The sequence below is a fragment of the Spermophilus citellus genome, assembly GCF_964194105.1.
Source record: "Spermophilus citellus genome assembly, chromosome: 13".
NCBI classification, from domain to species: domain Eukaryota; kingdom Metazoa; phylum Chordata; class Mammalia; order Rodentia; family Sciuridae; genus Spermophilus; species Spermophilus citellus.
Genome location: NC_138193.1, coordinates 76,425,125 through 76,448,303, shown reverse-complemented (window position 1 = coordinate 76,448,303; position 23,179 = coordinate 76,425,125). Strand labels below are relative to the sequence as shown.

The 23,179-nt window shown below is 42.7% G+C and overlaps 1 long non-coding RNA gene across 13 annotated transcripts in view; it reads left to right on the top strand.

Moving 5' to 3' along the window:
* Positions 1 to 20,713: 20,713 nt before the first annotated feature.
* The window catches only part of LOC308632269, a 371,322-nt gene continuing 368,856 nt past the window's right edge, over positions 20,714 to 23,179 (top strand). For all 13 annotated transcript variants that reach the window (XR_014018473.1, XR_014018474.1, XR_014018475.1 and 10 more), the window contains exon 1: positions 20,714 to 20,979. This is a non-coding gene — a long non-coding RNA (uncharacterized lncRNA). The remainder of the gene's footprint in view (positions 20,980 to 23,179) is intronic.

The window sequence follows — 23,179 nt, the reverse complement described above, 5'->3', positions numbered from 1 at the left end:
GTCCTTCATTACCTACAGAAAAAAAAAAATTCAATTCCTCAGCTTGGCATTCAAGCTGTGTCATTATCTGTTTCATTTCCACAATTCACCATTTCTAACTCTCTGCTTGTATACTTAGAGTAGCAAGAGTCTAGAAGATGTTTACTGATCAGGGGGTATGTGTCTGCATGCTTGTGGACATCTGCAAATGCTGTTTCCCTAGGACAAGAGTCCAGAAAATGGTCATATTTTCTAGTCATATTGCCTTACTAAATTATCACGATAAAGTAGAATTTTAAAATTTTATTCTTTTTTGCATTCAAGAAAACTGACTTTAGAGAGGATAAGTAACTTTCTTAAATAAGCAGAAAAACTGGGATTTACAATTATTTTCCCTCATTCCAAATCTGGAGTCTGCACACCACACTAAGGTTAAGACTGATATTTCAGATCAAATGACAAAGATGTAGAAATAACACCTTGATCAGGTCACAGACTCTAAATAGCCATGCCCTGGGTTTAGCCGAGGTGTGCTGTGGAGCAGGCAGTCAGGGGTATATGGTCAGCTGGACTCCAGTTGCCCAGAGCCCTTCATCAGGCAATGCACCTGGTACATAGAAGCATGTTTGAAAGTTGACATAGTTTTTCACGCATTCTATAATTTTTTCTGAATTATCCAGACTACCTAATCCTCTGTCATTTTCAGAACTTAATAGCTTTTAAATTATTTTCTCAATCTTTATTCATTGCTCTCTTGACTGGGGTACTTAGCTTTTAACCAAATGGCCTTTGCAGGTGAGCAATAAATACCAAGAAACAGGAGCCTCCTGGGACAGACCTAGGTGCCACTCTTTCCTTACCCTCCCTCAACCTCCACTCCCTACTCTCTAGTCCTTCTCCATACCACACCTGTGATCTCTGTGAGGTCTCAGAGGTGGGGTCTAGCCCGTGAGCCATGGGGAGGAGTTATCTTCAGATACTCCCTGCCCCACACAAGGGACTCCCCAAAAGGGCAGGATGCCCTGGGTCCTCAGCTCCATGAGTGTCCCAGCAGGAACAGTGTGCTGGCCACTGGCTGTCCACTGAGCAACGTGTCAGTCACTTGGGGAATTTCATAAAAATACTATTCCCAGCCACACCAGATTTAATAATCTCTGTAAATGAGGCTCCCATACTGTATTTTCAGAAAAAAAATCATAGGTGATTATTGACTTGGTTTATCCTTTGACCAGGGTTCAGGAACCTTGTGTGTAGAAGGAAAAACACCCTGATTCCATGCCTTGATTCAGATCAAGCCTGAATCTTGTTACCTCTTATCTTAGGTCTCTGTTTTCACATCTATACAGTGAAGGGTTGGGTTAGGTAATTTATTTGGCTCCTTAAATTTTTATTTAATTTTTTTTATTTTTATGTGTATGGGGACTCAATCCAGGGCCTTGTGCATGCTAGGCAAGTGCTCTACCACTGAACTACATCCCCAGTTTTTTTATTTTTTATTTTGCTAAGTTGCCCAGGCTGACCTCAAACTTGAAATCCCCTTGTCTCATCCTCCCAAGTAGCTAGGATTAGAGGCCTGCACCACCACACCCAGCCTGGGTTCTTTACACTTTTAACTTCCTAAGATGAGGTCAGAGTTGCTCTGGCCCTAAAGAAAGCTCACACTGGCCTCAAAAAACACTTCCAATGAAGACTCTCTGAGGTATGGCCTCTTGATCAGTCCTTGATCATTCCCTCCTCAGGTAGGACACAGAGTTCTTCCCCTCGGGACTGCTGCAGCACTGTCACTGTGGATGTTTGTGCTGTTTCTGGGGCTCCCCTTCCTTGCAATCAGGTGGAAACACTGTTTTCAGAGTAGAATTATTTTAACTGGCTTAATGCAATTTGGCCTAAACTCTTGGAGAGTTCTCTGCAAAAGTTTATGAGCTATGGCTCCTGAAGTAGAGTAGCTTATTATCTGGTTGTGTGCAAACACAAACGACATTCAACAGTGATTCCAAATGGGATCATAGGTGCTCAGGAATAGGAAGACTGGAAGCACTGGAGGAGTTGGGAAGGTTCCATGGAGAAGCTGTTGGGAATTTAGCCAAGTCTCTGGTGCTGTTAGAGGCCAGTTGGGCAGAGAGAAAAGGGGAGGTTGCTGCAGGATGAAAGATCATCCTTTGTCTACCTAGTGTAAATTCTGAGTGGTGCAAGGATGTGACAAGTGTCATTCTGAGAATATCTTTTTAGGTAGAGGTCTACACAATGGTTTAGACAAGGGAGAAAGGAAATCCATTAGTTGAGGAGTTAATTTGTGGCTATGAACATGGGACCCCAATTCTGGGACTATTCTTGATTCCTTGGCCTGATGAAACCCCTTTGCCTTGGATTGAGTGCCCCTGGTATAACATGACCTCAGTCAGTTCAAAGTCGATTTGCTTAAACACGTCTTTGTAACATCAGGTCCTATAGGGGTCTGAAGGTGATAAGGAGAGGGACCCTCATTTCAGAAAGGTTATAATCTAGTAAATAGCTGTGTTTCTCCCTGCTAGGTCCTGCCTCTGTGCCTGCAAGTTTCAAGAGTTATCTGTTTGTTCTGCCTTCATTCTTCCATTTATTCTTTGAGTACACCAAGAACAATCAAAGGCATGAAGAGGAATTCAAGTCATTATAAAATACTCTTCCTGCTCTCATGGATCTATATAGAAAAAGCTGTGGGCAAGGGATGTCACAATTAACAATCACCTGCTAAATGTGAGACCTCCACTCCAAGAAAAATAGAAGCCATAGGAGGAACAGATAAGAGAAGCCAGAGAAGTCTTCTTGGAGAAGTGAATCTTCATCTAGCAAGATGATAAGAGGATTTGCCCAGATCAGTGACCTCTAAAAATACACGATGCAAGCCACAAAGGTCATTTAAAGTTCTCTAGTAGCTACTTTCAAAGAAGTGAAAAGAAACAGTCATAACATGTCATCAACTATGTATTTTTATCATATAAAATTTATTCATGAAACTTCTTCACTAAATTTTCAAGATCCAGAGTCTATTTTATACATGCAGAACATCTCAACTTGAACTGGTCACATTTCCCATGCTCAATGGGTGATATGTGGTGGACAGCACAGGAGGGTGGGTGGGTGAGCCAAGAGATGGAGTTGTGTCACCCTGAAATGTCTGATCTGGAAGGTGGGACCCTGGGAGCTGGTGAGGTGGGTAGAGGGAGGGTTCTGGGCAGCTATTATGGGAACGAGAAGTCTGGACCTGAGAAGCAGAGGACTATAGGAAAAAGAAGAATAAAAATAACTGTAAGTTCTAGGGAGTAAAAGACTTGGTGCAGGGAGGTACCCACGTTTTCTGACACAACAAACAAATTCTAAATGACTCTGGGAGAAAAGAGGCCTGACTAGGAGCTGCATTTCCAGAGAAATGAGAGTCCTTAAAGCTGTCTGAATAGAAAATAAGGTTATCATTATGCCTTATCATTAGAAGAGAGAAGAATATTAAAAGGACTCAGTTCAGCTTGAATAAAAAAGATAAATTTCAAGTAAACTGGCATACAGTTTATCCATGACTGGATTTGCTGTAATAAAGTCGGCGAGGGAATAAGCCGGGTGATTTATAGGGAGCCTGCTTCTGTAAAATTTACAAACTGCTGTGATAAAATGTCACCTTTTATGATGCATTCCACTCGGGCTGCATATATAAAGGGCACTGCAATGGAAAGAGTTGCAAAAACAAAGCAGTCGCCTGGCTCCCCAGCTGCCACTGTCTGCTTTTCCAGCAGAATTGGGGATTTATGGAAAGATGACCTCGACACTCTCCTTTTATGGTTGTGGATTACAAACTGCCAGTGAAATGGCATCGTTTCCTTTCGTCTTTATATTGCGACCTCAGAGACTGCTTTCAATAATTTAGACTAGGAAAACTTGGGGTGAGGTGGGTAGGGAAGGGTGGGATGAGAGAGAGGAGACCTGTGATTCCAGGGGTCCTAATCCAGTGTGGAAGGTGAGTGTACCCCTGAGTGGTTTAACACCAGTGGAGCAGGTATGAGTGTTTACTACAGTCCATGTCCCAATCCTTCCACTTCCAGACCAAAGTTTATCTATTGTGTGCCTCCATCTGCCTGTTTGGTGGGAAATTAAATCTTGGCCATTTTGGGGTTTCCTTCCCTGACTTTTTCAGATGACAGAAGAATCCTGGACCTACACAGTACCCCACACTGGGAAGCAGGTCCTCAGTCCATGGCATTTCCATCTGCATATTTGCCTTTTAGACTACATGGTATCCATGGAGGGCAATATGGTCCCTCTGTCTTCCAGTCCTAATGTTCCCAGGGAAAAGCCACAGACATGTCCCTTCTCTACTTTCCCCAATGATCACAGACTGCTGTCCAGAAGCCCCCAGTAAGTCTGGTGGTTTTTCCCTCTCTCAGTGCTGCACTCCTGTCAAGCAAGCCCAGTGTGGTCTTCCTCAATGGGCCCGATGCATTCCTTCCCTTCCGGATCCGTGTGTGTGTGTGTGTGTGTGTGTGTGTGTGTGTGTGTGGCGCGCACGCATGTGCACAAGTGTGCATGCATGGGTGTGTGTAAAGATCAATTTGGATCTGGGGGAAAAAAGGCAATGTTGGCTTCTTGATCTTGTCGTGAAATGTGGGGAAAACAGTGTTCACACTCTTTCTTTCTCAAGAATTCTCCCATTTGTACTAGGTAGATAAAGTAAATGGTGTGGTGAGACGTAAAACAGTGCCTTGGGATACTGCTGCTCAGAGAGATGACTTTGATTATGGGGTAGCCAAGAACAGTTGTATGGGAATGGTGGGATTTGATGGGCACTGTTAAGGACAGAATAAGTTCGCTTTGTCGGCGAGGTCATTTCAGCCAAAGGGGAAAGCTTGAAGCAGGGTCACAGTGGGAAGGGTGGGGCCAGGGAGAGAAGGGTATTGTGTGTGTGATGGGGGATGAGGTGAGAACTGGGGGAGGAGGTCTAGGACTGGCATGTGGATAAGTGGAAGAGAGGTTGGTGGCTGTTGTGTGGGGTGCTAAGCAGTATAAAAAATAACACAGCTGTGTCAAGTACTTAAGGTCATCCTTGGCAGTTCTCAAGTAGTGGAAATAATTCAGCTTATAAAACTGGATATGTGGGTGGCATGGAAAACAAGAATGCTTTCCTGAGATGCTTGTTCACCAGATACCAGAGAAAATCCAGGCTGTCGTATTAATAGATACCTGGCTAGCTTTATCCAAAGGATACTCTTTTAACTTAGCCAGTACCTAATTCTCCATGCATCAAGGTCCAGGGCAGCCTGCATTACTGAAGTCTTTCTGGCTGCCCTAATCCCTGCCCTGTCTGCCTTTGCTGCTTCTTTTGTTGTGCAGCTGCTGTTGTCCAATCTCTGCCCATTGGACCTGGGCAATACCAGAAAGGGCCAACTGGCCCTTCAGAGTGCAGAGCCCAGTAAAGCCTCGTGGAGTTGCATTGCCAGGGAGACTGGCAGCTGGAGGCTGGTTGGCTAGGACATATGGCCATGGAGAATCACTGTGTCAACAGTACAACTTGAGAAGAGACAACAGAGCAAACCAACCGACCTTGTAGAGGTAAAGAGAATTGACAACAAGTCATTCCAGGATGGGATAAATAAGGTTAAGTGGTTTAGATCTAGCACGAGTTCACTAAAGAACCTCAGTTATGAACTGCTTGGTACACATGATGCTGGGTGATCAGGGGGACTTGCAAGGACTGTAGACCTAGCTTCTAACAAGGGACCAGAACTGGCTGGTTTAAACTCCACTTCCCCTGAGATCTGAGGTGTCCTTGCTGGAGGAGGAAAACAGCAGCTTCCTTGTTCCTTTCCTTCTTGGTTGTAAGACAGTGGCCTGGACATTCCCTTCTGCAATCATGATTGGTCACATCTAGATAGGGCACCAAACTCAAAATCTTTGTTCAGCATTTCTATGCTTTGGCTCCCTGCTTTTCCAACTCAAGTCGGGCTTTGGGAACTGTCCATTAAGGGCCTGTCATGGCAAAAGATGTATCTCCCAAATTAAGAGTTTAACTAGATTTCATTCTGGGAATTGAGAAAGAACTAGCAATAATTTAGCTTATAAAACTGTAGTTTAATGAAAGTATAAGACAATAGGCCCGGTAGAGGATTTTTACTATCAAGATGAGAGTTTCTATGGGCTGTTCTGACAGATTTACTGTTGTTTTAACTTAATAAGCTATTTCTGTTTTAGCGTTGTTATTGTTTCTGTGGTTATAGGATACTCTGTATTGTTTTATTATATTATCCCTCCTCCTCAGATTTATGGTGGCATTTTTCTCTTTGCTTAGCTTGTAAATATATGAATTTCCTCTGATTCTCCCAACTCTTCCAGACACATGTAGAAACAGGCAGTTTGTCAGCAAATGGAGTAGAATTTGCCCTTCCTTCCTCCTTTCTTTCCTTCCTTCCTTCCTTCCTGCCTGCCTGTCTGCCTTCATTCCTTAAGGTTCCTCTTGAAGTTTGTTCCCTCCTCCCAAATTGCTTGCATTTCTTCTTTCAAGCCAACCCAATAAAAGTAACACGAATTCGTTCTTATGCTTGTCAAGCATTTTTAGATTTTATATCTGTTGTGATCTTTATGACCGCTCTCTGTAGTGGGTCAGGCATATTTACTATCCCCCTTTTACACATTGGGAAAGGTAATTCTAAGATGATAGTAGATAAACTCCCCATGCTTACTTAGCAGGTCAGTTGCATAATGTAAACCAGAACTCAGGTTTCCTGGCCAGTGGTCTAGGTCCGTTCAGAGATAGAAGTGTTCAGTCAAGGCAAGAGGCTTCTTCTAGCAGCAAAGATGGATCACCAAAATAAACCTGTTGGACTCTCTATCACTGGTACCCTTATCTACTCAATAGACAATATGGATCTTTTTTTTTCTCCTTAATATTATCCAAGAATTGCAGCTGAGAAGAAATAGTGATATTAAACCTGTCTCCTTCACTATTGGTAGACAGAGCTGGTCAATAATGGGCAAGGTGGTGGTCAAAATAAAGCCGGAGAGTTATAATGTCCATGTGGTGTTATTCAGGGAAAAGTATCAAATTTAATAGAAAATAGATGCAAAGAGCAGCAATACCTGTGTGAGGTACATTGTCTCAGTTAATCCTTTCAACAATATATCATGCTAAGTAAAATAAACCAATCCCCCCAAAACAAAGGCCCAATGTTTTCTCTAATGTGTGGATGCTAATGCACAATAAGGGGGGTGGGGCACTAGAGAAGAATAGAGTTACTTTAGATTAGGTAGAGGGAAGTGAAGGGAGGGGAAGGGAGAGGATGTCGGGATAGGAAGGACAGTAGAATGAAACAGACATTATTACTTTATGTATATATGTGACTACATGACCAATATGATTTTGCAATATGTTCACTCAGAAAAATGAGAAATTATATCCCATCTATGTATGATATATCAAAGTGCATAAATGCATTCTACTGTTATGTATAACTAATTAAAACAAATAAAAAATAAAAAAAAATACTGCATGGTAGGCGAGTCTCAGTTTATAAAAGAGAAACCTGGGGTTAGGAGAGAGTCAGGGATTTTTTTTGTGTGTGATCAAGCAGCCATGTGGCTGGGATTCAAATATTCCTCTAAAGCCCCTAGCTTTGGACTCCTGACCACTTTATTCACCAATAAGTGAAAACTTTTTGGCTGTGTTTGAATTTTAAAGAAGATGAATTCAAAATTAATCTCTTAGATAAATTTCTTTCTGGAAGTCAATTGGGAAAGGGAGAAAGTGAAATGATTGTTCCTGGAGCTTCAGGCAGCCGATTAGGCTGGGGCTCTAGGACTCATTCATCCATATCCATCACCTTCTGGTTTTTCAGATACAGTGTAAAGCTCTTTTCTAGTTCTTACAGTCTAGGTTTCCAGGACTGAAATCTCTCAAGTCGATCGATGCCTTCCAGGATGTGACCTTTGTGTTCCATTCAGGGAGGTTATGAGCTGAGTGTATGCTGACCATCTAGGATTTTCGATTTGTTGGAGCTGGCTCTGTACCCAGCTGTCCTCCTTCCTGTGGAAAGCCTCAGTCACAACTTTCAAAGAATTTCCTGCCCTCAGGAAATCCTGCTTGATTTGGCTGAAAATCCGAGTGTGGGGCAAAGGGTTCACACTCTCCATTTTATCTCTTTTAGTTTTCCCCTCCCTCTCCATCCCTCATATTTCAGATTTCTCCGATTTGAGTTTCAATGATGGTTAGAGGGTACTTTTCCTAAATACTGGAAATTCCTGATGGTCTGGAAAGACCCAGTGTACTTCTCTAGTTTACTGTCTTCATATGATGTCAACTTTCTTGCCTGTCTTCCTTTTCTTTTCTTTCCATCATCCCTTCCCTCTTCTTTTCACTCATTTATTCATGTGGTTTTTATTGAGAGCTTTCCTTTATTGTGGTCCTTATTGGAGGAAGTGCTAAGCAGGATGGATCATGGGGTCATTCTAGGGGCCATTCTGATATTTTTACAGCCTGTACTCAGTGAGGTTCAGAAATGCTGGAACTGCTAACCTGGGGTGAGCTGCTCAATTTCTTATTTTCTAGGAGAGTATTTTCACTATTATTATTAGTATTCTTATGTTCTTTTAGCATCAGCATTCCTAGCTCCAGGTGACTACCTGATTTATCACCAATATTTTACTTTTAGCCAATTCTGCTATTTCTTTGAGCTCTAACTCAGCATCCCAAGTCTCAGTATCGTAACTCTGAGAGGAGACAGTGTAGGGCATAGGCCCAGGATCTAAGATGGCTGGTTTTAACTCACAGGAATTATTCTATAAGCACTGAATTGAATCTGCACCAACACCTAGCCTCCAAGGTCCAGGATAGATCAGGTTTTTGGCAATGATCATGGACCCCAGACAATAACAAGCTGCTAAAAATTTCAAGGTGGGGACAAATACAGTCAATATATGGCTTTATTAAGTACTTACTGAGATTTTGAGATACTCCAGGTCAGCGATTTTTCTTTATTTTCCTTAGAAACCCTAGTGTAGAGCTCAGTACAGAGCATAGAGAGGCCTGAAACTTTGAGTAGCATTAATGAATAAATATGTGCATGGCACTGATTGTCAAGAGGAGAAATCACAGGCTGGAGCATTTTCAAAAGGCTTTTGTAGTACTGAGAAAAAATGACTTGGAGATTGATTACATATGGAGGAAAGGAAATAATAAACACTGATTTTAGGTTTATTATTAAAACTTTGGAGAATGGGGTGATTAAGTCTTTAAATAAGAGAGCAGGATTGAGGTGGGGAGGGCCATTGCCAACATTCATGTAAGCTTTGAGATTAAAGTGATACCGTGGCATCTGGTGAACATACAGAGCAGGCAGCAGAGAGAAGATAAGAGATCATGACAGAGGTCAGCTCTGGGAATGGGAATGTTGCAGTGTTCTACTAGTAGGTGATATTTGCTGTGGGAGAAAACTAGATATTTGAGGGAGGGATGGATTTCAGAGAGAATGAAATAAATGACTGAAAAAAAAGTGAATTAATGAGAAACTAATCCTTATATGGAGTTTATGGGTTTGACTAAATAGTTGCATAAAAATCTAAATTAGTTATGACACTATTTCTAATGCTATATGGTAACTCTTAATGACAATTATTTTAAAATGTTACAGACTGAAAATGATAAATGATTTTTTTTCTATGTGGCATAGAGATCCACCAATTCATACTCTTACTTATCCATCTACTTATCCATCCACATCCATCTGCCTCTCCATTCATCATCCATCCATCCGTCGATCTATTCATCCATCCATCAATCCATCTATCCATCCTTCCCCCAAAACTTCCACTACTCACCCAGCCATAAATGCTCCAATATATATAGAATGGCTATTCTAGGATAGGCCAAGGAATGGTGATCTTATCATCTTAGCAATGATGATAAATTTAATACTCAAGTCATATTAAAGATAAATTTTTCTTGGAGCAAAATCGACAAACAACCTTAAACCCTGAAACTGCTATATACCCCTCCTACTTCTATATCCCCGCCCCCAGGGAAATAAAGCTGAAATGGGATTTTAGATCCTTCAGAGATCAGATGTCAGTTTTGAAAATGTTTTGTAAACCTCAGAAGTGAGCTTTAGGCACTTCCGTCTTTTTTTTTTTTTTTTTTTTTGCTCAGCAAATTCCATCCTTCCCTCTTTGTCCCCCGGAGTCTAGAACTGTTCAACTCCTGATCCATGAGAAATACAGTGATTGATACTTTTAATATGAGTGGGTAACCTATGAACAAGGGAGTCCTATTGTAGTGGTAGGTGGGGAATGAGCTGTTTTATAGGTAGAGTTTTCTTTCCAGATCCTGAAGAGGGTCATATAAAAATGTGCAGGGGGAGGGGCATCAAAACTTAAGGAGAAACTCAGTCTGGTCTCTTACTCAGGTCTGATATGGTGGGAGGGATTCATTTTCCTCCCTTTTTCTTTCCTCTTTTATCTCTCCTTTACTTTTTTCCTTATTTCATCTTCTAATCTCTTTCTGCTGAAGTCAGATCACTGGCCCACTTTAGTTCGGACTTCTTTGGGGCTCAGGGTCAGTTGTGTCCTCTCTTTGATGAGAGTGAGGATTGGGTCAGCTCAGTCACCATCTCCCCTGTGACTCTGGTTCCTGTCTTGCCACAAGAAGGGAAAGTTTATTACGGTCTGTGCTTATAGCATAGTAAAGCTCACCCTTTCCCTCCTTGCCAATCAATTTAAGGAACTTCCATTGGGGCAGTTCTGTAAGGGCCACATTTATAGTCAGCACATATATGTGTCCTGGTAGCACCAACCCCCCACCACATATACCTCCTTTTCCCTCCTTCGGCTCCATACTGACAAACACGATAGCTCACCATCTGCAGTACCCTTGTATTAAATTTTCCATCTGTAACCATTTCTTCCTTAGAGCCTTCCTACTGGTAGCCAGTTAGCTCTGTCCAAGTCTGATCTTCCCAGATGATACCTTGGTCTCCAGCACAAACCTCCAAAACTTAGAGTAATGTCAATATCTCCAGAATTCTATTCTCTGGTCATCCTTTTGCTTGTTAGCCATGTGCTGATTAGTCAGGGGGGTTCTTATAAAAGGAGTAGACAATGAGCTACTTGACCTTGAGGGGCTACTAGACACTGTGATTGAGGCAGCTGGGAGATACTTTGGGAAGAGGCTATTCCCAGAGACCCTCCTAGCTCTTTGTGATGCTTCCTATGGCAATGTTAGCCTTCAAACAAATTATAGTGGTTGAAAGCATGGACTTTTGAATTGAACAGTCTTGGTTTCAATCTGACTTTGTCGGTTCCTGTCTGTGTTACTAGATAACTTCTTTTGCTTCTCTGAGATTCTGTTTATGCATTTCCCAAATACCATGGTACCTGTCTCACAAGGCTGATGTGAGGGTTCAATGTGATGGTGATATCTAGCCAAGGATGCTTAGTGTGTACCAGAAAATGAGTCTAAGTGGTCCCTACAAGAATTGCACCCTTTAGTCCATCCAATAACTATATCATACCCATTTTGTAGGTGAGGAAGCCAAAACTGAGAGGAGGTAAGTAACTTGCCCAAGGTTTCATCATTAGCAAGAGGCACAGCATGTGAATCTGATTCTGTAGTGGTTCTCTTAACCAGTTCACCATATTGCCTTCCAGATTATGGGAGTATAGCCCTTGTTAGTCAATGTTAAATATTATGATATAATCACCCCAAAGCATGAATTTATTTAGCATTTTAACTCATTTATTTACTTGTCCAATTTCCAAAAGGTAAGCTTTATGAGGACAGGGATAGGATTTTTGTCTATTTTGCTTACTGTTGCAACCCTAGTGCCTAGAACAATGCTTGGAATAGAATAGGGGCTTAATAAATTAATAAATGAATGTATCCACTCTCTCATCCATCAACAAAGGTACTGAATATCCTACTATGTGTCAGACTCTGTGTCAGATGCTAGGATAAGATAACATCCCTGACCTTGGGGTGCTCATAATCTGGTGAGGGAAACAGATTTGTGAACCAGCAACTCAATTTCAGTATGATGTATCTAAGGTGTTATCAAATTTAGGGCAAAGGGAGGGGACAGCTCTCTTTTCTTTTGTGCTGCTGCCTAATTTCATCTAGTGCTGCCACCTGATATCCTTCTAGTCAGCACGTTCCTGTCTACTAGGATTAGATTGCATTCAGCTGGATGAGGTATAATTTCCTTCCAAGAGGAGGAGATGGCAGGGCTGTGACTGGAAGTGTTTTGTCATTCAAGCTGTGAACTGCATGACTCCAAGGGGTGCTGTTAATGTAGACTGTGATGAAAATGGTGCCATCATGGTCCTGCAATGTGATAGTCCTGTGACAGCTACTTTTAGGTCATCTCTGAATCATTTAGTTCCAAATTTAGGAGATTTAAGAGGACTTACATAAAGCCTTTGAGATCCCATTCAAATGCATTTGCTGGGTACCAGAAACCTGGGTGGAGAGCCAAACGTGGTCAGTTAACAGTTAACTGCATTGCTACAGGGAATGAGCTGTGTTGGGTCCTGAGCTATTTAAACCTAGTTGAACATGGGCCACACTGATATCACCATCAATATGATTGTAGTGGTTGAAAGCATGGACTTTTGAATTGCTCCTTATGCAAACTTGGTCTCCTCTTGTCTTCCATACCAATCTCACTTAGTACTATTTTGGGTTCTGACAAGGTAGGCATCAAGTTCAGCCCTAGGCAACCTTGTGGAGTTGAAATTAGGTTTATTTTTGTTGTTGTTTTTAAACAAGCCTTCTCATGTTTCCCAGATCTCTCCTAACAGGGTAGGAAAGTGGAAGGGCTGGGAAGCTTCTGAAACTCATCACCTTGGGATGGCAGGGACTGAATATCAGTGAGAGGGAGCCTGAGGTTTTAGCAGACTTTGGAAAACAGCAGTGCTTAGCCCCAAGAGGAGGTGGATGCTTCAATAACAGAATTTAATTCTTGCTGACCAGGCTGTGTCCCTTACATTAAAGCATATGGAATTGCCTGGTTTTGGGTATAGGGGCTCCTCCTGACCCCTCTGATCCAGGAGCTAACTCTTCTATACAAGATTTTAAGTCACTCTCAAAGCCTGGCTAATGTTTCTCACTGGGCTCTCCCTTCTTTCTTCACACTTGGTTTCTCCCCTATAGCTAATTAGTTCCTGTCTCTTATGTTGGGATTCCAAAAATGGGTCAGAATTTCAGGATATGGTAAAAAGAACAATGCCCTGGAAGATTAGTTCTCATCTTTGGCTGTATACTTATTGTCCTCCTAAGCTTTGGGAAAGCTAGCTTCCCTTTCTGGGCCAAGGTTTCTCCATCTGTTATTAGTATTTTCCTATCACTTAGGAGAATGTCCTCCTTTTAGAGCTCTTGTGAAGAAAGGTGCTATATGGGGCTGGGGATGTGGCTCAAGCGGTAGCGCGCTCGCCTGGCATGCGTGCGGCCCGGGCACCACATACCAACAAAGATGTTGTGTCCGCCGAGAACTAAAAAATAAATATTAAAAATTCTCTCTCTCTCTCTCTCTCTCTCTCTCTCTCTCTGTCTCTCTCTCTCTCTCACTCTCACTCTCCTCTCTCTTTAAAAAAAAAAAAAAAAGAAAGGTGCTATGGTCTGAATGTGTTCCCCCAAAAGTCACACGTTTAAACTAAATCCCCAAAGCAACAGGGTCAAAAGATGGGGCTTTTCAGAGGTGATTAGGTCACGAGGGCTCCACCCTCACTAATGGGATTAGTGCACTTATAAAAGAAGCCCAAATGCGCTAGCTTACTCCGCCATGTGAGGACGCAGTGAGATGGTCCTGTGTGAATCATAACGCAAACCCTCAACTAGACCAGTTTGCTGGTGCCTTGATCTTGGACTTTCCAACTTCTTGAACTGTAAGAGAAATTTCTGTTGTTTAGAAGTCACCCAGCTTGTGATATTTTGTCACCAGTACCCTAATCTGACTAAGAGGAGACACCAAGACAATGAATGAGGTATTTGAAGAGGCCTTTGTATTAGGGGAATGTGAAATATGGTTGCTTGTTTGCTATTTCAGCACAGTTTGGTTTGGTTGGTTGTTTTTCCCCAGAGCTGTGGATATAGAGAGGTGCCTTTTAGTTTCCAAACTCCAAGGATTGACCTCTCATCCTATGGCAAAGTAGATAGAACCAGCAAAGAGCATCTGAAGTCTCCTTTGGGATAAAGATAAAGATGTTTCATTAACATTGGATTCATAATGGGCTTTGTTAGAGTAATACTGTCTGCTGTAAAATATAAATTCCCAAAGTATAAGTAGCTTAAAATAGAAGTTTCTCATTAACAGTCAAATGTCTGTGTTCGTTGTCAGTAACTAGCTATTCTCCTTGCACTGTTTAGAGACCAGGTTTCTTCCATCCCCCAAGGGCAGTGGTTTTCAATCTTGGCTGATCACTTGAATCATGTATGGAAACTTAAAAACTGATGCCTGGATCCTACCCCAAGATTATTATTTAATTGAATTCTGTTGTGGCCCTTATGCTGGGATTTTTTTTAAAGCTTCAGATGTGTAAACACATAAACATATTCAGCCAATGCTGAGACCCACTAATGTCTTGAGGTCACAATGACTCCATGCTATAGAAAGGGGACATACATTTCAGTCACTTATACATCTGTGTTCTCGGGGCCAAGAGGTTGAGTTCTCTAAGGCCCAGGACACCTGACCTCTGGCACAGACACCTGGAGTAGGTGTTGATTCAAAAGCCTTTTCTGGCCCGTGGGAGAAGAATGGATATCACCTGATTACTCTGGATTTGGGAAACCTGGCCACTCCACGTTCCCGTCTGCAGCCTGGTAGTAATGGACAATTTGTTATTTGTTGCAATAGAGTGCTGCTGACTTGGCAGGCAGGCAAACTTGGTTATGGTACCAGCAAAGAACATCTGAAGTCTCCTTTGGGATAAAGATAAAGATGTTTCATTAACATGGAATTCATAATGGGCTTTGTTAGAGTAATACTGTCTGCTTACTACAAATTCCTATCTTGCCTTAAATAAGAGAAGGTTGGTTATGGTGCCGGAAACGACAGGCATGAGGCAGGGGTGGGATCATTATCAAATCTCTCACCAAAGGAAGATGCAGAGGCTTTTCAGTGGCTGGGATTAAGTGAGTGAGAGGGACTGTGTTTCACCAAGAGGCTGAGAAATAGCCCTAAGGCCACACTTTCCCTATTAGATTGGACAATGGCACCGTCTTCCCAACAGGCTGGGACCTCCTACAAAGTTGAGGATCAGTCTACTCTAATGAGTCCTGGGGCATCAAATGGTAGGCTGCTCCCTCTTTCCTCTGTATCTTCATTGTCCCCCAAGTAAGGAGACCATCCTGCAGTCCTGGGTGAGAGGTCCCTTTCCAGAAATAGGACAGGACAGGGGCCCATCTGGGCCTGGCTGGAGGCCCCCACTGGGGTGGCTGAGGTTGCTGACTGGGCTGTTGATAGGGGAGATGTCAGAGATGGTAGGAAGCTTTCCTGTTAGTATCCGAGAAAGAACAGCTGGGCACAGCTAATGCAGCCTGTCAGTTCTTAGCCTGGAATGTGACAAGACTGTCTTTGTGTGACTCACATGAATTCTGCATGTGTCTAGTGTTGAGAGAACAGTGGCAGCAGGAGGAAGGAGAGGCAGGGACAGGACTGGGAAATGGATAAAGATGGTCTCTGGGACTTCCCCATTTCCTCTATGCCCCTGCCCTCTTCAGGTGCTTAGTACCTTTGGACCCTTCTCCCTGGTGGACCTGCATTGAGGCGGGGACTGGGTTACTCCAGAGTCTTCTGAGTGATTGTCTCCTTGGATACCAAGATGGCAAAGGTGAAGCAGCAGCTGTTGAGGGCACTGTCTACAGCTGATGCTACAGGCTTGTCTGACACTCCAGGCAGATGGCAGCCGATTACATCATCATCAGTACCCTTAGGGGAAAAGCCTGCTCATCTTATGATTTAACTTTTGGGGTCCTTAAGCCCTCATCTTTTTGTTTCTCTTGGCATGTTGGAGTCTGCAAGGAAAGCTTCTGTCATATGAATTGCTGAAAATATCAAGTGCCTAGTGTGTGCCATGTACTGTGTTTGACACATTTTCTAGTGATGGTTCAAGCTTCACAGCAGATACTCAGGGTATCTATTTTTGTCCCATTTTTTTACAGATGAAAAAATAGGCTCAGAGAAGGAAAGGAATGTGCCTAGGGTCATGTAGCTTGTTAAGAGGTGTGAAACTGTCTGGTTTCAAAGTTGCCTCCTGCCTGCTCTGATTCCCAGCTGGTTTTCTAAAACATCTTTGTAGATGAACAATGAATTATTATATATAAGAGATGAGACGCTATTTTATAAGGCAGAATTTTGCAGTCCTGAATCAAAACACATCATATCCTCTATCCTTTTGGGAAAAAAAAATATGGTTCTGTATCAGTGGCTAGAAAATGAAATCCTAAGATCCCAATGTTCCTACTGTGTCTCCTTGGCCTAAATGTCACCTGTTATTTTGGTATAATCTTCAGCAAGCTCCTTCTCCTTCCCCTTTCCTCTGACCAAGCGATACAAGGCAATTTTATCTTTTTTTGTTCTTAAACTATGCCCTCAGCCAGTTCTAAGATGGTATTTAACCAAGAGGATGGTGGGTGAGTGAGCCCTCAGAGATGAAATGGTCCAGATTTCGGAACAGCATATTTCTTTTAAAAAATGTATTCAATATTGTAATTTCTTTGATTTATTTTATTCATAATACATAACTTGTGATAATGTACGTAATATTACAGGAATATATATCAATTGATTTATCAGTTAAGAAACATGGTTTACAATTTTGGGAAGTATAGAAATATTCAATAAAGTGTGAAAGATGAATATAAAATGTCCCACCTTTCTCAGAATATTTTAACATGTGGCTATGACAAAGGAATAATGGGATTTCTATAATAGGCTAGCCAATAGGAGAGATAGAAGAGGAGGAATATTAAGGGTAAGAGGGTTCTTCTCGGCACCTCCAAATCATACTCCATGCAGCCCATGAAGGTTTGAAAGCACATGAGGGAGATTCAAGATTTTTCTGTTCTCCTTGATCCTCCAGATGGTAACTGACTACATGAATGTTCTTTGCTTCTCAGGTTGGTGTGTTTTGGGTGGAGATAGGAGGGGTATGAATGAGAGAAGACCTTGTCTAGCATGGAGGGGGATCCCACTGGGCCCTTTTGTTCTAACTGTCCAGGAGCACTTGATTGGACCAGTCATTGTGATCATAACCAGTATGGGACATGGACTTTTTTTTCCCCTGTGCTACTGGGGAAGTGAACCCAGGGCCTCACCCTTGCCAGACGAGCATTCTACCACTGAGCAGCACAGCCCTATAACCAGCATGGAAGAAGCAGAACTTAGATTAACTTCTCTATATACTTCTCTATACTTAGATTAACTCAGTGGGAGATCTTTCTCTACATCTGCAGACTCCATGGCCTTTCTGCTCATTCTTAGGAGATAGTCTTAGGATCGTATCAGCTCCAGACTAGAGTCAGGAATTAGAACAGCCAGTCCAAAACAGGTATCAAAATTCAGAACTGGACCAATGTGAAATACCCCCCACCCCACCCCCAAGAGCAGAGCTGCCTCACTCTGAAAGTCTTCGAGGGAAAATGGGGCTTTGCCCTCTGTTCCTCTTCCTCTCCCTCTCCAAACAGTTTGCTGCTATTTTGATCCCCCCCATGGATTGACGTGAAAGGTGGGAGAAAATTGGACAGTTTTTATTGGCTGGGTGACTGCATACTTTCTGAGCCTGAAAAGTGGTTAAAGGAAAGTCTTTTTTCTATTGAGTCTCTTGTAGTCTCCTTGGGGTTTCCCTGATAGTTTCCTCTCCCTGTCCTGCTCTTCCAGGTATTCCCTTGGGATTTCTTACTCAGCCTCTGGACATTGGGTACATCTCTAGTCTCTTATAGGCACCCCCCTCAGGGCCCACAGTGACTTCATGTCTATTGTCTTTCCTGGATGTATGTGGTCCATGAAGAAGTCTCCTACATCCCTCAGGTATATAGACTCATCTCTGTGCAGCAGCCTCTCAGCTACCACCACGTAGTTGCTCTTTTCTAGACTTGTACATTTCCTAGGAAGCAGGTAAACCTCACATATGGAGCTTGTGATGTTCCTGAGACATGAGCCAGGTACCAGTCCTCAGTCCCTCCATTGCAGAACTCAGAAGTCAGAAGCAGAGCATCCTGAGGACTTACCTTGAAGTCCCTCTCTGGGTGAGTTGTTAGGGGTAGTTCATCCCTATCCCTGAGGAAAAAAAAAAGTGGAATGGCAAGTCACAGACTGCAACCACTCTCCAAAGAAATCTCCCAGTCAACCTCTTTTAAAATCCTTCTTGGCTGTAGCCTTGTATCTTGATCTGGTTAAGGGTCCACACATGATGGAACAGGTTCTCTTTCATTCCCTTTGTAAATTCTTACACTGTGTGCCTGTGCCTGGGAGGCCTACCTCCTGCTTCCTTTGATATCCTAAACCATTGTTTTGGTGCTCCCATCAAAACTGAAGCAAGATGCATTCCGTTCTAACATCCTGAGCATGAGCCATCTGACCTTGGCTGTCATACTTCAAGAGGAGACATGGCAGACTTGATAGCAATGGGTGCCAGGATGCTCATCACACCAACCATAAAAGAGTGGGGCTGGGAGGTGACAGCTGAAAAAGACCAAGGAGGGTAATGTGGGGACTGGGAGATAAGAGGATGGAGGAAAGGGCTCCTGTTATCCCCCAAGAGGATAGAATCCTTTGCATGAGGCTTTGACCCCATTTGAGCTGACAGTATTCTCCTAGGAACAGAATATAATCCTTGTATCCACATCAACCCAAATCCCCATCCCACAGACTCTTGGCGAGGACAAACTGCCCACCTAAAAGAAGCAGGAGAGAGCTTTCTGTGATACTAATGCTTTGGCTCACACTGCAGAACCTCCAAGCCCTTTCTTTCTCCCTGGCCTAATTTAGCTTTTGCTCAGCTTCTTGCTGAGGTATAGTACTGTATTCTGTTAAAATCAAGTATAAAGATGTACTGAGCTGCCCAGACTTATGCAACTCTCAGGGGCAGGGCCCAGGAAAGAGTGCAGGCTGCTTGACTCCTGGGGCTGGAAATCAATCCCAGGAGATGTTTCCATGGCCAAGAAACGCCTCCCACATTACAGCATTCTTCAGAGTGAAGGACTCTGATCTCCAATTAGAATGAGGACCTGTGTTGGCGCAGAGCTCCGGTGGGGCTCGTAAACTTCAGAACATCAAAGCTGGGTTCTGCTGGCTCCTTGCGGTGGGAAGCAACACCACACAGTGGTTGGGAACCCTGCCCCTGGAGTAAGGAGACCTAGGTTTGAATTTCTATTGTTGTAATTCCAAATTGTGTAACCTGTAACAGGTGATGTTTTTCCTGGGCCTTGCTTTTCTCATCTGTTACATGGTTGTAATAGAACATGATTAAATGAGATAATCCACGTAAACCACAAGGCACATAATTATTTCTGTAACCATTACTCTTATTAGATTACTGTGACAGCTCACAGAAGGAAAGTACATACTTGGCACTCAGACTCCTGTTTCTGAACTCTTATTGTAGGCCTCCTATTTCTTCTTTTCTGTCCCTACATTCTCTTTTCCCTTTGGCCTGCAAACCTATTGCCAATGGGTTAGTGGAAAACATTAAATTATTTGGACTGCTAAAAAAATTGAAAGAAAAAAGTTTCATGTTTATCCCTCAAAACAAGAGAATATATATATATATATATATATATATATATATATATATACACACACACACACACACACACACACACACACACAAAACACTCCATAGTGACTTGATAGTGTAAGATAATCTGTCTTTGGATAGTTCCTTCATTTGACAACCACAGAATTAATATTCATGCTCTCATGGTTTTAGCACAAGGAAGCGCTGTCCCATTGCATCCGAGTACAGATAGTTCCATCTTTCTTGGAACTGCATTTCCCTAAAAGTCACCTGGATCAGCAAGCAAGGAGTCATGACAGGGAACCCCACTTAACTGGATAATCTTGTTTGGGACTCAGACACGGTTATCCTGGCTGATTTCCTTTCCCCAATCCCTCAACACCATTTTGTTAATATATACAGTTGTAGTTTGCTGTTCCAGTAGAAAAAGCCAGAAGTGCCCATGAATTGCCTCATAAAAGAAACTCCATTTAGAAAGTCTTATTCACGAAGGATTTATTAGCTCTTTTCACTCTGGAAGGCTGGAGTTTTATTTTGACTCAGTGTTAATTTGCACCCAGACTGGCCAGGGTAATTTCAGTGGCCTGGACACAGCAGGCCAGTTAGAGGTAAGAGCTTTTCAGCTGCCAGCAACTTCCCCTTTGATTTAAGGTGACAGAGGTTATGGGTGTGCATTTAGGGTGAGGGGTCCTATTTCTCCAGGTTACACCCACCTAGGCTTGTTCCTCCACCCAGGCTAAGCCAGAAAGTCCTAAATTTTAACTACTAGAAATAGTCATTGGGGGTGGGAGTGAGACAGACCTTCTACAAATTCACTGCCCTAGAAAATTTACAGGAAAATGTGCAAGTAATGTAAGTTCTGTGCATGGTTAGAGGGAGGGTGGAATAATGAGGAAAGTTCACATTTGGATTGAATGTCAGCAGAAGGCAACCTTGCCAAGGTGGCCTCAAGGTCGCAGGATCGGTATCTGTGAGCAGAGTGCAGGCAAGGACAGGTCACGGTGTGCTGGGTTGCTCAGGAAAATCTTCATGAAGTGACAGGACTTTGACTGGGTCGGCAAGCATGGGCTTTATTTGGACAGGCCAAGAGGAAGGGCGACACTGAGGATTATTAAAAAGACCTCCCTTGGCTTTGGATTTCAGCTAGGACTCGTCTGCCATTGGAAAGGGAGACTTGTTACAGATTGCAGAGCTATGCTCAGGCTTAGCTGCATGGGACTATACTAAGAATTTGGGAACATATGGAAAAAGAATTGCCGGGTATGTCTCTATCTCCTCCTACTTTTTGCTCTCCCACCTAAGGCTTAAGAATTAAGTAATTAATACAGGAGAAGATGAAAGGTGAAAGTTATTTTTATTTAGTAATAACCACTTCGGGTATCCCCTGAATTTGTTTATGGGGAGGGGGACACTTAAGCAATCTGGAAAACATTCACAAAGATGGAAGTCAGATCAAAGACCTCCGAGGATGAAGAAGAGGAGCTGCCACATTCCTGGAACCCTCATTCTGCAGGAGACAACAGCAGGGGCATCTTCTGGCCAGAATCTATTTTGAGTTATAGTTTTGTGAAAATTAAAGTTTATGAGGCAAAGCCCAAGGAGGGGGGTTATGGGGAGGGTGGGAGAATATGCTGCTCAGAGTTGACACTTGTTCCTGAAAAGAGGAAGAAGAATGAAGAATCAATAATAACCTAGAGTCACAATGTAAAAACAGTCTTACAGCTTAATTATGACCCTGGAATATCAAGAAAAGGCTGAAAGATGCGATTTCATTCTATTTAATAAGTGAAGGAAGAATCTTATGAAGACTTCTCTAAAAATTGGCCAATGTCCCTGGCATGTCAAAGGGTGAGTTTAGATGTCCACATGGGGCAGAAGGGAGCAGGTCTCTCCCCATGCTCTCAGCCATTGTGACGTTCATTTGGTCATCTCAGCTCTGGTAAGGTTTTCTTATTCCATTTTTCCTTTGGGGAAACTGAGATTAGTTAACTCATTTGTAGCCACACAGTAGCTGAGGAAGGATTTGAACCCATTTGTTACGCCATTATAAATCACAACACCATTTATATAGCAACCTTATTTTCCAATAATGTGCATAGCACACGTTTTATTATTCTACTCTGTAGGTCTTTTGCCAGGCTGCCTGAAATAAAACCATCTGAGGACAGGCATTGGCTTGATTTAATGTTAGGGATTGGTACCTTATGGTACTTGATGTTTAATAAGCATTTTTAAAAGCTGGAAGGAGGATGAGATATGGTTATTCATAGACAGTGCCTTGCACATGACAAGAATTCAATACATGTTATCTATCATGATGATAATGATGATGATAATGAAGATGATTAAACAGTCTCTTCCCAAAAGGATTTCCTGTGACAGACTATTGATTTCTGCAAAAGAATCAGCCTAATAGAATACAGATTGTCATCTCTGCATCATTAATTATGAAGCACTTATAGAATGCAGATGAGGACACAGGCTCTGGCTCCCAGAGCTTAATCCGCCTTCTATTGCCTCCCAGTGGTGCCAGAGGGCTCTGGTCCTAAGCAGTGGAGGACAATGTATGTTTAGGTTTTGGTTTTGTCGATGAAAACATTAGAGGTTCCTCTTCTACTAGAGCTAACTTGCTGCGGAGGCTTTCCTTAGGAATATACCCAGCCTTCTCTTCTGAGTGACAGGTGTTCTTCTAGCCAGTAGCTAGCTTTCTTTTTGCATATCCCAGACCATCTCCCCTTGACCAGGCTCTCCTTTCCCTATGTAAAGACAAGATGAAGAAGACTCCGTTCGGGGCTAAGGGAAGATGAGGGCAGCAAATAGAAACACCAAATGGGGAGTTGAATACCAAATACATTCTGCTACAAATAATTTCTAGCAGGCCTCAGAGAAGGGGCAGAAATTTGTGCCTGGGTTGGGTGGTTGGTGGAATAGTTTTCTTAGAGAACAGGGCCCTGAACTGTTGGGGCCCCAGCGAGTCCTTAGGTACATAAAAGTCAGTCTGTTTAGCTTTGAATCTCAGCTCCACTACTTTCTAGATGTATGATCTTGGTAGGGTTCTTCATCTTTTTGTGCCTCAGTTTCCTCATCTATAAAATAAGAACAATAAGAATATCTACCTCATAAGTTGTGAAGGTTAAATGAGTTCTTAAGCACTAGGAACAGTGTCTGGCACCTGGATCTCAGAGACAGGAAAGAGAATTAAGGTCACATTTATGCTTTCTCCTAGCCAGGGCAAGGTCTGACTCATCCCATTTTACTGGTGACATGGCCCAAGGCAAAATGTTTTCCCACGGACATGCCTGAAAGCACATAGGAGTGGCTCCCTGGGTGGCTGCAAACTGGAAAACAATTTTCTGAAGGGCTTAATTTGCAATTTAGGAATATATTTGGGCCTAGGGAGATGTTGGCCCCAAGGGGGAAATTTTTGTTTCTTTTGGAAATTCAGAAGTCCTGTGCTTAG